Below are 11,612 nucleotides of genomic sequence, written 5' to 3'. Positions count from 1 at the left end.
CCCCAGCATCAGCATCATATGCACATTGTTATCCCACTAAACTCCTTTGTGTATATGTCACTTACCAAAAAAAAAAAAAAAAAAAGAGAGAGAGAGAGGTGGTGGAAATGATTAGAGTAACAGAAAACAAGTGTATTCTGAAACCATCAGCTTTACTCTATTTCTGCTGCCAAAGTGTATCTTTAGTGAATGTTTGTGTAGCTTTGTTTTTTCTGTAATGTTGGAAACTCATGTTTCTTTCAGATGAATACACACCCACAATGACTTTTTGTCATGATCAACATTATTACAAGACATTCTTTAAAAATTGTAGAGAAACAACAGGATTGTACCTACTGACCCTTCAGCTTCTTTCCCTTTGCTTTTCTCTCTTTGAAGCCATGTGAACCTTTAAATCTAGATAATCTCTGACTTTGCTGACTTTCAGCTCCCACCCTGATTCATTTCCTTTCAAGACTTCCTGCCTCTTCCAGCAGCTGAAGCAGCAGGCCCTGCCTCTGTGTATGTCATTCAAATTTGTATATCTTAACTGCCCATGAAGTCATTGACTACAGCAGTCAGATCATATCTTTAAACTTTTTTTTTTTTAATCCCAGAGACTGGAATGAGCCTCCCTGAGCTCATCTTTCCCTCCCTTCAGGACTCCCACCAGGACCCAGGATTCCTTTTGTCAGCTGCACCACCAACTGAAAATGAAAACTGAAAAGAGGGATTAAATCCTGAGGTAAAGTTTTTTTTTTTTTTAAATCTCTTTTCTCTGAGTTTTTATCATGCATCCACAGCACAATGAGCTCCTTGAATAATTTCCCTTTTGAACATATGTTTATTGCTAGAATGTTTTTGCCAAATTGCAGTTTTCCCTCAGGAAACACAGTGTTGTTTATATTGTGCGCACTTTCAGTGATCCCTTTCATTTTTCTAGGTTCATTGGGACTCTGCTGAAGCATGTCAGGATTGTGGGTCTTCTCATCAAACTGTAGCCTCATAAGGGAAAATGGAATCCCCTCCAAGCTCTCATTTCTCTGCTCACATCTCTACTTCACCCCTATATACACACATGCACATGCACACCCTTTAGGGTACTTTCCAGAATGCAGAGCATGTTATTTAATTAATATATTTCATTAGCTGGAGTTTGATGTAGACTAAGTAGAGCTGCAGTTTGTTCAGTTCAGTTCAGTCGCTCAGTCGTGTCCGATTCTTTGCGACCCCATGAATCGCAGCACGCCAGGCCTCCCTGTCCATCACCAACTCCCGGAGTGTACTCAAACTCATGCCCATCGAGTCGGTGATGCCATCCAGCCATCTCATCCTCTGTCGCCCCCTTCTCCTCCTGCCCCCAATCCTTCCCAGCATCAGGGTCTTTTCCAATGAGTCAACTCTTCTCATGAGGGGGCCAAAGTACTGGAGTTTCAGCTTCAGCATCAGTCCTTCCAATGAACACCCAGGACTGATCTCCTTTAGGATGGACTGGTTGGATCTCCTTGCAGTCCAAGGGACTCTCAAGAGTCTTCTCCAACACCACAGTTCAAAAGCATCAATTTGAAGAAAGCGCTCAGCTTTCTTCACAGTCCCCTCACATCCATACATGACCACTGGAAAAACCATAGCCTTGACCAGACGGACCTTTGTTGCAGTTTGTTAGAGTGAAACAAATGGAGAGAATATTCTTTTCCCACTAGAATATCAGTGTCAGATGATTCAGTTTGTTTCTCCTAAGAGGGGCAATGGCTTCCATTTTCCTCTTTCATTCTATTGTGTGTTTGTGTGTGTCAGCCGTATCCAACTCTGCGACTCTATAGACTGTAGCCTGCCAGGCTCCTCTGTTCATGGGATTTTCTATTGATGTTTCTTGAGTCAATTTTAGACATTATAATTTTTAACTTATCACTCAACTAGGTAGATTTGTAGTATTGTGTAGACTACTATATAACACATTAAAAGTTTTTGTCATTTTTTTTTTTTTGGTCATTTTAAGATTTAAGAGACTTATAGGAACCATTTTTTTTTTTTTTTTTAAAGTAAATATCCCTCATCAACCATCTGCTAAAGTATTTTACTCAATAATGTTAGTGGTAGCTCAGCTGGTAAAGAATCTGCCTGCAATACAGGAGACTCCAGTTCAATTGCTGGGTTGGGAAGATCTCCTGGAGAAGGGATCGGCTACCCACCCCAGAATTCTTTGTTTTCCTTGCTGGTTCACACGGGAAAGAATCCATCTGCAATACGGGAGACCTGGGTTCGATCCCTGGGTTGGGAAGATCCCCTGGAGGAGGGCTTGGCAACTCACTCCAGAATTCTTGCCTGGAGAACCCCATGGACAGAGGAGTCTGGCCGGCTACGATCCGCGGGATCGCGAAGAATCGGACACGGCTAAGAGACTAAGCACAATCCTATATCTTTGGGCTCTCTCCCCTGAATCTATCTTCTCGTTTGTTCTAAACTCATCCTCATCCACTGGTCATGATGAGGCAATGCTAATCCCAGACTGCTACTCCAAGGTTCTTGAACTGGTTACACCCACTTCCCAGATGTGACTAGTATGTAGTCACTGTCCTATTGTTACTCATATTCCTCCTTCTCTGACAACATTTTTGCAGCATGAGGAGTTAAAGCTTTTGTCAGAGGGATGTTTGCTTTGTCAAATAAACAAAAAAATTCCCTACAAACTGTGAACACCCTTAACCAAATGAGATAAATCAGGAACACCTATGACTCTGGTCAGGCCTACCCATTCAGTATGACCAAGTGAGCAAAGCTGGGAAAACTGAACTCTATTTCTGAGACACACCTCACTTGCTATGTGTCTGAGCAGACTTCCCGCAACTCTGTTTCCTAATCTCAGTCTGTAAAAGGAAAGTAAGACTTATCATCAGGGAGATAATATATATGAAGCACATTCAATATAATTTATTTTCTGGGAAACAAGTCATTCTAATAAATCATTTATGTGTACTCTACATTGTTAGAGAGTACCTTAACAGTAGTTTAAAACCATGCTTCCCCAATTTTCTTCTACATGTAAGCTACTTGGGGATTTTATTAAAATATAAGTTCTGATTCTGGATTGGAGCCTCATATTCTGCATTTGTAATACAAGCTCTCAAGTGATGACAATAGTGCATGGGGCTTGCATATGTACCATATTTAAATAGCAATTATGAATCAATTATATAAATATAAGACAATAGTACAAGGTAAATTAAAATGAGTAAGTAAAGAAACTAAAAAGTTTAAGACATGAAATGGAACCAGGAATGATGTTATAAAGGTATAACATAATGCTAAGCACATACTATGTGAGAAACAAGTTTGTGTGATTTATTGCAGACCATATGGAAAATAGATCTGTGTCCTCAATACCGACTTGCTTTCCCATGAAAATCTGTGTGTTTAATAACAGTTGGTAAGTAGAATTATATTTCTACTAAATGCTAAATTCCAGAGCCAAAAAATTTAAAAAAAATAAAGAGAGAGCCTCATTTATTTTTTTCAACTGATTCAGAATATGCTAGTGTTCAAATGAGGCCTGGAATTGATATTTACCTTTACATAATCTGGAAAAGTTAATTTGCTAAGGAATTAATAGAACAAAATGTTTCAAGGAAAACTATTTCATTTACTATGTGAAGCTCAAATCTAATATCTCAATATGCTATGTTTATTTCTGCTCTCACTCATTCCTTATATCCAAACTCCAAAGTAACACTGTCCCTAAGATCTTAGAAGATTCTGAATGGGAAGTACATGTCGCATCATTCATTCATTCATTTATTTATTCAGTTCTCATTCATTTATTTATTCAGGTCATTTAACACCTACTTTATTCTAGGTACAGTGTTTACCTACTCAGTTCCTCTTCCTTTCACTTCTCGCTCTGTTGAGTTTTTGACCAACCACATTATTTGTTCCATTCTTGAAGCTGCTGACATGTTCTAGAATTTTTTATTGACCTAACAAGGGACTACAGAAGCAAACAGATAGGATAATTAATAAGCACCATGAAGGCAGCAATTTAATATGGAATGTTTAATTTTCCTAAAATGCCCAGACCACACAGCTCTCACCCGCATCCTTGTTTTAGGGTCTTGCTGGCTCTAAACCTATTTATGTCTACTCTGTGCTGGGGCTGCTCTTTCATTTAGATACTCTTTTCTAGGCTTCTCAGGTCCCCATATCCTTTACTCTGTGAGCAGTAACAAAGATGTAAAATTCAAATAATTTTTCCTATATTTCTTGCATAAGATGCCATATATTTTTAGACAAATGAATTATATAATAACTTTTATTGGGAAAACTAAAACAAAACAAAACAAAACATTCTATTGTGTGCATATCCACTAATTGTCAGACATAAAATATGATATATAATGCATATCTTATAATGTAAAATGAAAAATATGTCCAGATTTCTCTCTTCTAGACTTTTTTTTTAACATCATTTATTATTTTGGCTGAACTAGTTGTTGGTTGCTGCGTGCAGGCTTTCTCTAGTGGCAGAGAGCGGGATCTGCTTTTCACTGCAGTCTGCGGGCTTCTCCCTGCAGTGGCTTCTCTCGTTGTGGAGCATGGGCTCTAGAGAGTTGGCGCTTTCATAGCTGCTGCACTTGGGCTCAGGATTTGTGGCACATGGACTGAGATGCTCCACTGCAAGTGGGATATGTGCAGACCAGGGATTGAACCTGTGTCCCCTGCATATTCTTAACCATTGGACCATCAGGGAAGCCCCTCTTCTAGACCTTTTTAAGAGCCTGGAGGATGGGGTCTAGCAGGGTGTGGAGAAGTTATCTCTAAAACACAAGGCTGTTACACAATGTATTTTTCCTAATCTGAAGCATTCCTTTTTCTATACAGTTTAAATAGCAGCTAGCTTTTATGTTAGTGATTTTGTTTGTGGTTCCCATTACACAAATTGTTAGCTTAACAAGTTTCAACAATTTTCAAATCACCAAATTACTTACAAAATATTTGCCTGATAAAAATATTTGTATCAATGTGCCAATCAGCGATCAGCAGTCTTTGATGTCTAGTTATAATTATTTGCTATAAGCAATACAAGTTTATCTGAGATACATAATTTATGTTGTTAATTCAAACTCTTTTCATCTGGTTGTATACATTATCATTATTGATTGACAAGTTCTCAGAAATAAATGGAATAGTAGATTATAATGGATCTTAAAATTTCTACATTCTACCTTTCCTTCTATTTCTGAGAGGTTTATGTTCCTTGGGGGCAGAGAGAAGGGTTGTAAAATGAGAAAAACATTAGCAAGAGCCAGGCTACAGTTTCATATGCAAAGTTCAGTGAAGATGAAGTGGAAAAAATAAATAATGATGAGCTCTATGTGATGGTCAATTTTGTGTGTCAAAATGATTGACACACAGGAAACCCAGATATTTCGTCAAACATTATTATAAGTGTGCCTGTTAGTGTATTTCCTGGATGAGATTAGTATATGAATAAAACAAACTACCCTCCCTAGTGTGGACAAGCCTTATCCAGTCAGTTGAAGGCCTGAATCACATAAAAAGGCAGACCTCTGGGGGTGAGGCGGAATTCCCCCTGCCTGACTATTTTTGAGCTGGGGTATCATGTTTTCCCATCTTCACATTTAAACATGAGTTCTCACTGGGTCTCAAGCCTGCAAGCCTTCAGGAGGGACCTACACCATTGACTATCCTGGGTTTCCAGCTTGGGATAAGTTGATTCTATTTCTCTGGAGAATCCTGACTAAATCTCAAAATGTTTTGAATAGGTTAGCAGATTAATAAGATTCTAATTCAGGATTAGTATTATTAGGATTATTATGATAAGTTACCACTCAAAAATATGCAAGACAAATTTTATTATATATAAATATTTATGTATATATACATAAAGAGGTTTGTCATATGTAATTGGCTTAGATAATTTTACAGGTGGGCAAGTCCCAAGATGTGCAAGATGATTTGCAAGCTGGAGACCCAGAATAGCTGACGATTTAATTCCAATTGAGTCTGAAGTCTAAACAGTGAGAGCTAATGGTATAGTTTTAATTCAAAAGCTGCCAGGCTTCAGACCCAGGAAAAGCTGATGTTTTAGTTCCAATCTGAAGGCAGGAAAAAAAAACTGTATTACAATTCAAAAGTTTTCAGGTAGGAAGCATTCATTCTTACTCAGATTTATTGTTCTAATCAGGCCTTAAACTCACAGAATGAGGTCATTCCACACTAGGGAGGGCAATCACTTTACTTAGTATTACCCATTTAAACATTAATCTCATCCCAACACATCCTTACAGAAACACTCAGAATAATGTTTGACCAAATATCTGGGCATCTGGTGGCCCAGTCAAGTAGACACATAAAATTAATCATCATAGCTTCTAAGCAAAATAGAGTATTATAAATTAAATATTCTCCCTTGTGTGAAACAACCAACAGGAATGTGGATAGAAAACAAATTGGGCCCTATTATTGCCCTCATTTACTGCTTTGAGAGAATTCCTGGGCCACAACCCAGGTACAACACCAGATATCCAATAGAAAGTATCAGGCATGCTAATTAGCAGAAGGCGGCACCATAGTGAAAGGAAAAATTAGGTAATTGAAAATAATCTAGAACTAACACAGATGTTAGGGTTAGCAAACAAGTATTAAAAACAGTCATTATAACAATATTCAATATGCTCTAAAAGTTTTCTGCTTTATTGACTATGCCAAAGCCTTCGACTGTGTGGATCACAATAAATTGTGAAAAAATTCTTCAAGAGATGGGAATACCAGACCACCTGACCTGCCTCCTGAGAAATCTGTATGCAGGTCAGGAAGCAACAGTTAGAACTGGACATGAAACAACAGGCTGGTTCCGAATAGGAAAAGGAGTACATCAAGGCTGTATATTGTCACCCTGCTTATTTAACATATATGCAGAATACATCATGAGAAACGCTGGGCTGGATGAAGCACAAGCTGGAATCAAGATTGCTGGGAGAAATATCAATAACCTCAGATATGCAGATAACACCTTTATGGCAGAAAGTGAAGAAGAACTAAAGAGCCTCTTGATGAAAGTGAAAGAGGAGAGTGAAAACATTGGCTTAGAGCTCAACATTCAGAAAACTAAGATCATGGCATATAGTCCATCACTTTATGGCAACTAGATGGAGAAACAGTGGCAAACTTTAGTTTCTTTGGCTCCAAAATCACTGCAGATGGTGATTGCAGCCATGAAATTAAAAGATGCTTACTCCTTGGAAGAAAAGTTATGACCAACTTAGCATATTAAAAAGCAGAGACATTACTTTGCCAACAAAGGTCCATCTAGTCAAGGCTATGGTTTTTCTAGTGGTCATGTATAGATGTGAGATTTGGACCATTAAGAAAGCTGAGTGCCAAAAAATTGTTGGTTTTGAACTGTGGTGTTGGAGAAGACTCTTGAGAGTTCCTTGGACTTCAAGGAGATCCAATCAGTCCATCTGAAAGGAAATCAGTCCTGAATATTCATTGGAAGGACAGATGCTGAAGCTGACACTCCAATATTTTGGCCACTTGATGCAAAGAACTGACTCATCTGAAATGACCGTGATGCTGGGAAAGATTGAAGGCGGGAGGAGAAGGGGATGACAGAGGATGAGATGGTTGGATGGCATCACTGACTCAATGGGCATGAGTTTGAGTAAACTCTGGAGGTTGGTAAGGGACAGGGAGGCCTGGCATGCTGCAGTACATGGGGTCGCAAAGGGTTGGAAATGACTGCGCTACTGAACTGAACTGAACTGAAAAGTTGAGACAGGAAGAGTATAATCATTCCCCAAATGATCTTCTAGAGGTGAAAACTATAATGTCTGAGGGGGAAAAAAAAATTGTAAGAGATTAAAATCAGATTGCACATTGCAGATGAAAAATTACTGAATATAAAGAAATATAGCCATAGACATTATCTGAACTGAAACACAAAGAGAGAAAAAAGATTTTTTAAAAAGTTTAAAGAGTTTCAATGAGCTGTAAACAAATTCATATATCTTGGAGTATCAGAAGGAAGAGAAAGAGACCCTTAAAAAAGGTATTTGAAGAAATATTGATTGTAAACCCCAAATTCATGGAAGTTCAATAAACATGAAGTGCAGACACACATACAAACCATGAAAATAACCACATGAAGGCACATCATAACTTAATTGCTCAAAACCAGTGATAATATAGAATATCTTAGAAACAGACAGAGAAAACAAATGCATTATACACAGAAGGACCAAGGTGAGAAAGACAACAGATTTCCTGTAAGAAAAAATAAGGAGAAACAAGATGGCGGAGGACAAGGTGGATGTGGATTACATCTCTCTCCGTGGATAAATCAGCAATACACCTTCAGACACAGAAGATCTTGCAGAACACCAGCTGAGAGTGGGCAGGAGTCTTCGACCACCAGGAAGGAATATATAGATCCACACAAATCACGGTAGGATGAAGGAAGAAGGAGGGAAAAAGGAGCGTTATCAGGACTGGACATGTACCTGGGCGGGGGGTGGGGGGCTGAAGCAGGGATCAGATCCCCACATCAGGGCAGTCGTTTGGGACAGAGGAGAAGCATTTGAGGCTGTTGGAGAGTGCCACAGCTCATGTGTGACAGTCCGAATGGAATGAGAGCCACACAATCTTTCCGACAGCCCTACATACCCTGGACAGGATTCGAGTCCCTTGGAATGTGCGGTGGCTCGGAGCTGGACTGTGGGGATTGGAGAGCAATCCCAGGTTGAGATCTGCTGTTGACTGCAGGGAGACAGTGGGAGGGGGACAATGAGGGAGGAGATGGAGAGGGGAAATACCTTGGAAGGAAAGCTGGGCAGCCATGGAGGTAAGGCAATACTGCTGAGTCACATGCAGAGGGTGGAGCCATCACTGTAGCCTCTTTCCCCACAGGCAAGGGCCAGCAGCTGACCAACAGACACAAGAGAAGGTGGCCCTTTAAGTGCCTGATGCCCTAAGCAACAGAGAAAGATCAGATAAAGAGGCCCTTTGAAGCCGGTGCCAGAGGCTAGTGGGGGGGCGGGGGGGAGAAACTAATAGCACCGTATTTCTCGCACCGATGGCTTCTGGCTCCCCTGGGTACATGGCATTGCCAGGGTCCCCCTGTCCAAGCAGCTGCACCAGCTCCACATCTGGTCCTCACTGAGGCAGACCTAAAGCCCCCAGGGCAGCCTCAGGAGCAAACTCCTGTGGATGACTCACATACAGAGGTGGAAATAAAACCACAGTTGAACCGCAGGGGCAGTGCGGCTAAGGATGAAGATTGAAAACCTTCCCAATAACTCTACAAACTGCAGTTTAAATCCACATGATCAACTAGGCAGACTCTGTGTCTATGGAATATATAAAAGGGCAATGAGAGTTCCCACAAAAGAAAATGCAGTAGCTCTAGCAGCTGTGGACAGTGGAGGCAAGACCATCCAGGAGTAGGGTCAGATTAGCCTGAGCTGTCCCCATAGCAGGTCCAGAGACCAACCAACCCATTATTGGAAGACATTTTAAGGAGGTAGAGGTGGACTATCCAAGAAAAACATTTATTATTGTTTTTATATTTTGATTTGTTCTGCAATTGGTTCTGGAATTTTCTTCCCTGTTCCTGTGGTTGATTTTATTATTGATATTAGTCTATTTAAGCCTTTGAAAACTTTTTTAAAATCTCACTTTTCATTTCCTTTATATATTTCTACCTCTTTGTTGGCCTTATGCAGTTCTGTAGAATTTCTTTTTCTTTTTAAAATTTTTTCTAAAATTTATTTTTTAATTTATATATATATATATATATATATATATATATATATATATATATATGTTTGTGTGTGTGCTAAGAAGCTTTAGTCATGTCTGACTCTTTGTGACACTATGGACTGTAGCCCACCAGGCTCCTCTGCCCATGGGGTTCTCCAGGCAAGAATCCTGGAGTGGATTGCCATGCCCTCCTCCTGAGGGTCTTCTCAACCCAGCGATCAAACCCCCAACTCATTATGTCTGTTGCATTGGCAGGCAGGTGTTTTACCCCTAGCAACACCTGAGAAGCCCCCCCCCCTCCTTTTTTATATACTTGTATTTAACTTTGCTTTTCTATTTTTTCTTTTTCTTTTATTCATCATGTTTATTAGTTTTTTTTTTTGTTGTTGTTTGTTTTCTTTGCTTTATTTCCTGGTTGGCACTCTGCTTTGGTTTTGTTTTCAGTTTGTGTTTTACTTAGTTTTGATTTTAATTGGTCTATATCATTTTTGGTTTCCTTTGCTCACTGGGTCACTCTGTTGTACTCTCTTTCCTTTGGACTGTTTTGGTTTTGTGTGTGTGTGTGTGTGTATGGGTGTATATTCTATTGTTTAAAAATTATTAGTCTGATTTTGTCCTTACCATTGTCTAGGGGGTCATCTTTTGTTTCTTGTTTTATTTTTTTCTTTTGTTCTTGTTTGTTTATTTTAATCATCTTTAATGCCATAACTAACAAATGGTGGAATCCCAGGTCCCTGGCCAGAAATCAAGCCTGAGCCTTTGGACTGAAAGTGTTGAGTCCAAGACCCTAGACTGTCAGAGAACTCCTAACCCCAAGGAGTATTAATTAGTGAGAACTCTCATGAAGGCCTCCACCTATACACAAGACCTGGCATCACCCAACTGCCCACAACACTCAGTGAAGGATGCCTCAACCAAATGATAAGCAAGACAAAATTACAAACCCGATCATCAGTACAGAGGATTCCCAAAGACACTCCAAAATATACCACCTCACACAGCCCTCCCCATTAGAGGGGGAAAAACCCAAACCTCACTACCTCCCACCAGAACACAGGCACAATTCATTCCCAATACAAAGCTTACACAAACCACTGGACCAAACTTAACTATTGAAGGCAGAAACCAAATGGAAGAAGGACTATGACCCTAAAGCCTGTGAAAAGGTGACCTCAAGCACAGTAAATTAGAAAAAATCTGAAAAAGAATTCAGAGTAATTATAAGATGATCCACAACCTCAAAAGTAGAATGGAGAAAATGAAAGAATTGATTAACACATTTAGCAAGTACCTAGAAGAAACAAAGAAAAAACAAACAGAGATGAACAACACAGCTACTGAAATTAAAAATACTCTAGAAGGAATCAATAGCAGAATAACTGAGACAAAAGAATGGATAAGTAAGCTGGAAGATAGAATGGTGGAAATAACAGCTGAAGAGCAGAATAAAGAGATAAGAATGAAAAAATTTGAGGATGTCTCAGAGATCTCTGAGAAAATATTAAACATGTCAGCATTTGAATTATAGGGGTCCCAGAAGAAGAAGAAGGAGGGGGGGAAGGGTCTGAGACAAGTTTTGAAGAGATAATTGAAAACTTTCACATCATGGGAAAGGAAATAGACCATCAAGTCCAAGAAGTGCAGAAGTGCAGAGAGCCCCATACAGGATAAACCCTAGGAGAAATACACTGAAATACACATTGTTGCTGCTGTTGCTGCTAAGTCGCTTCAGTCGTGTCCGACTCTGTGCAGTTCCATAGAGGGCAGCCCACCAGGCTCCCCAGTCCCTGGGATTCTCCAGGGTAGAACACTGGAGTGGGTTGCCATTTCCTTCTCCATTGCATGAAAGTGAAAGT

The 11,612-nt window shown here is 39.7% G+C and overlaps 1 protein-coding gene across 2 annotated transcripts in view; it reads left to right on the top strand.

Annotated features, from left to right (window-relative positions):
• The first annotated feature begins 596 nt into the window (after positions 1–596).
• SULT1B1 (sulfotransferase family 1B member 1) overlaps positions 597–11,612 on the top strand; it is a 34,377-nt gene continuing 23,361 nt past the window's right edge. The window contains exon 1 of one of the 2 annotated variants that reach the window (XM_043448489.1): positions 597–724. The gene's annotated coding sequence lies outside the window, so the exon portion shown is untranslated. Of the gene's footprint in view, positions 725–3,330; positions 3,407–11,612 lie in introns of those variants that run through there. The other variant, XM_043448490.1, reaches the window with a different exon arrangement.

Source organism: Cervus canadensis, chromosome 26 (assembly GCF_019320065.1).
Source record: "Cervus canadensis isolate Bull #8, Minnesota chromosome 26, ASM1932006v1, whole genome shotgun sequence".
Lineage (NCBI taxonomy): Eukaryota > Metazoa > Chordata > Mammalia > Artiodactyla > Cervidae > Cervus > Cervus canadensis.
Note: the sequence above shows the minus strand (reverse complement) of the source record. Positions and strands in the feature narration are given on the sequence as shown.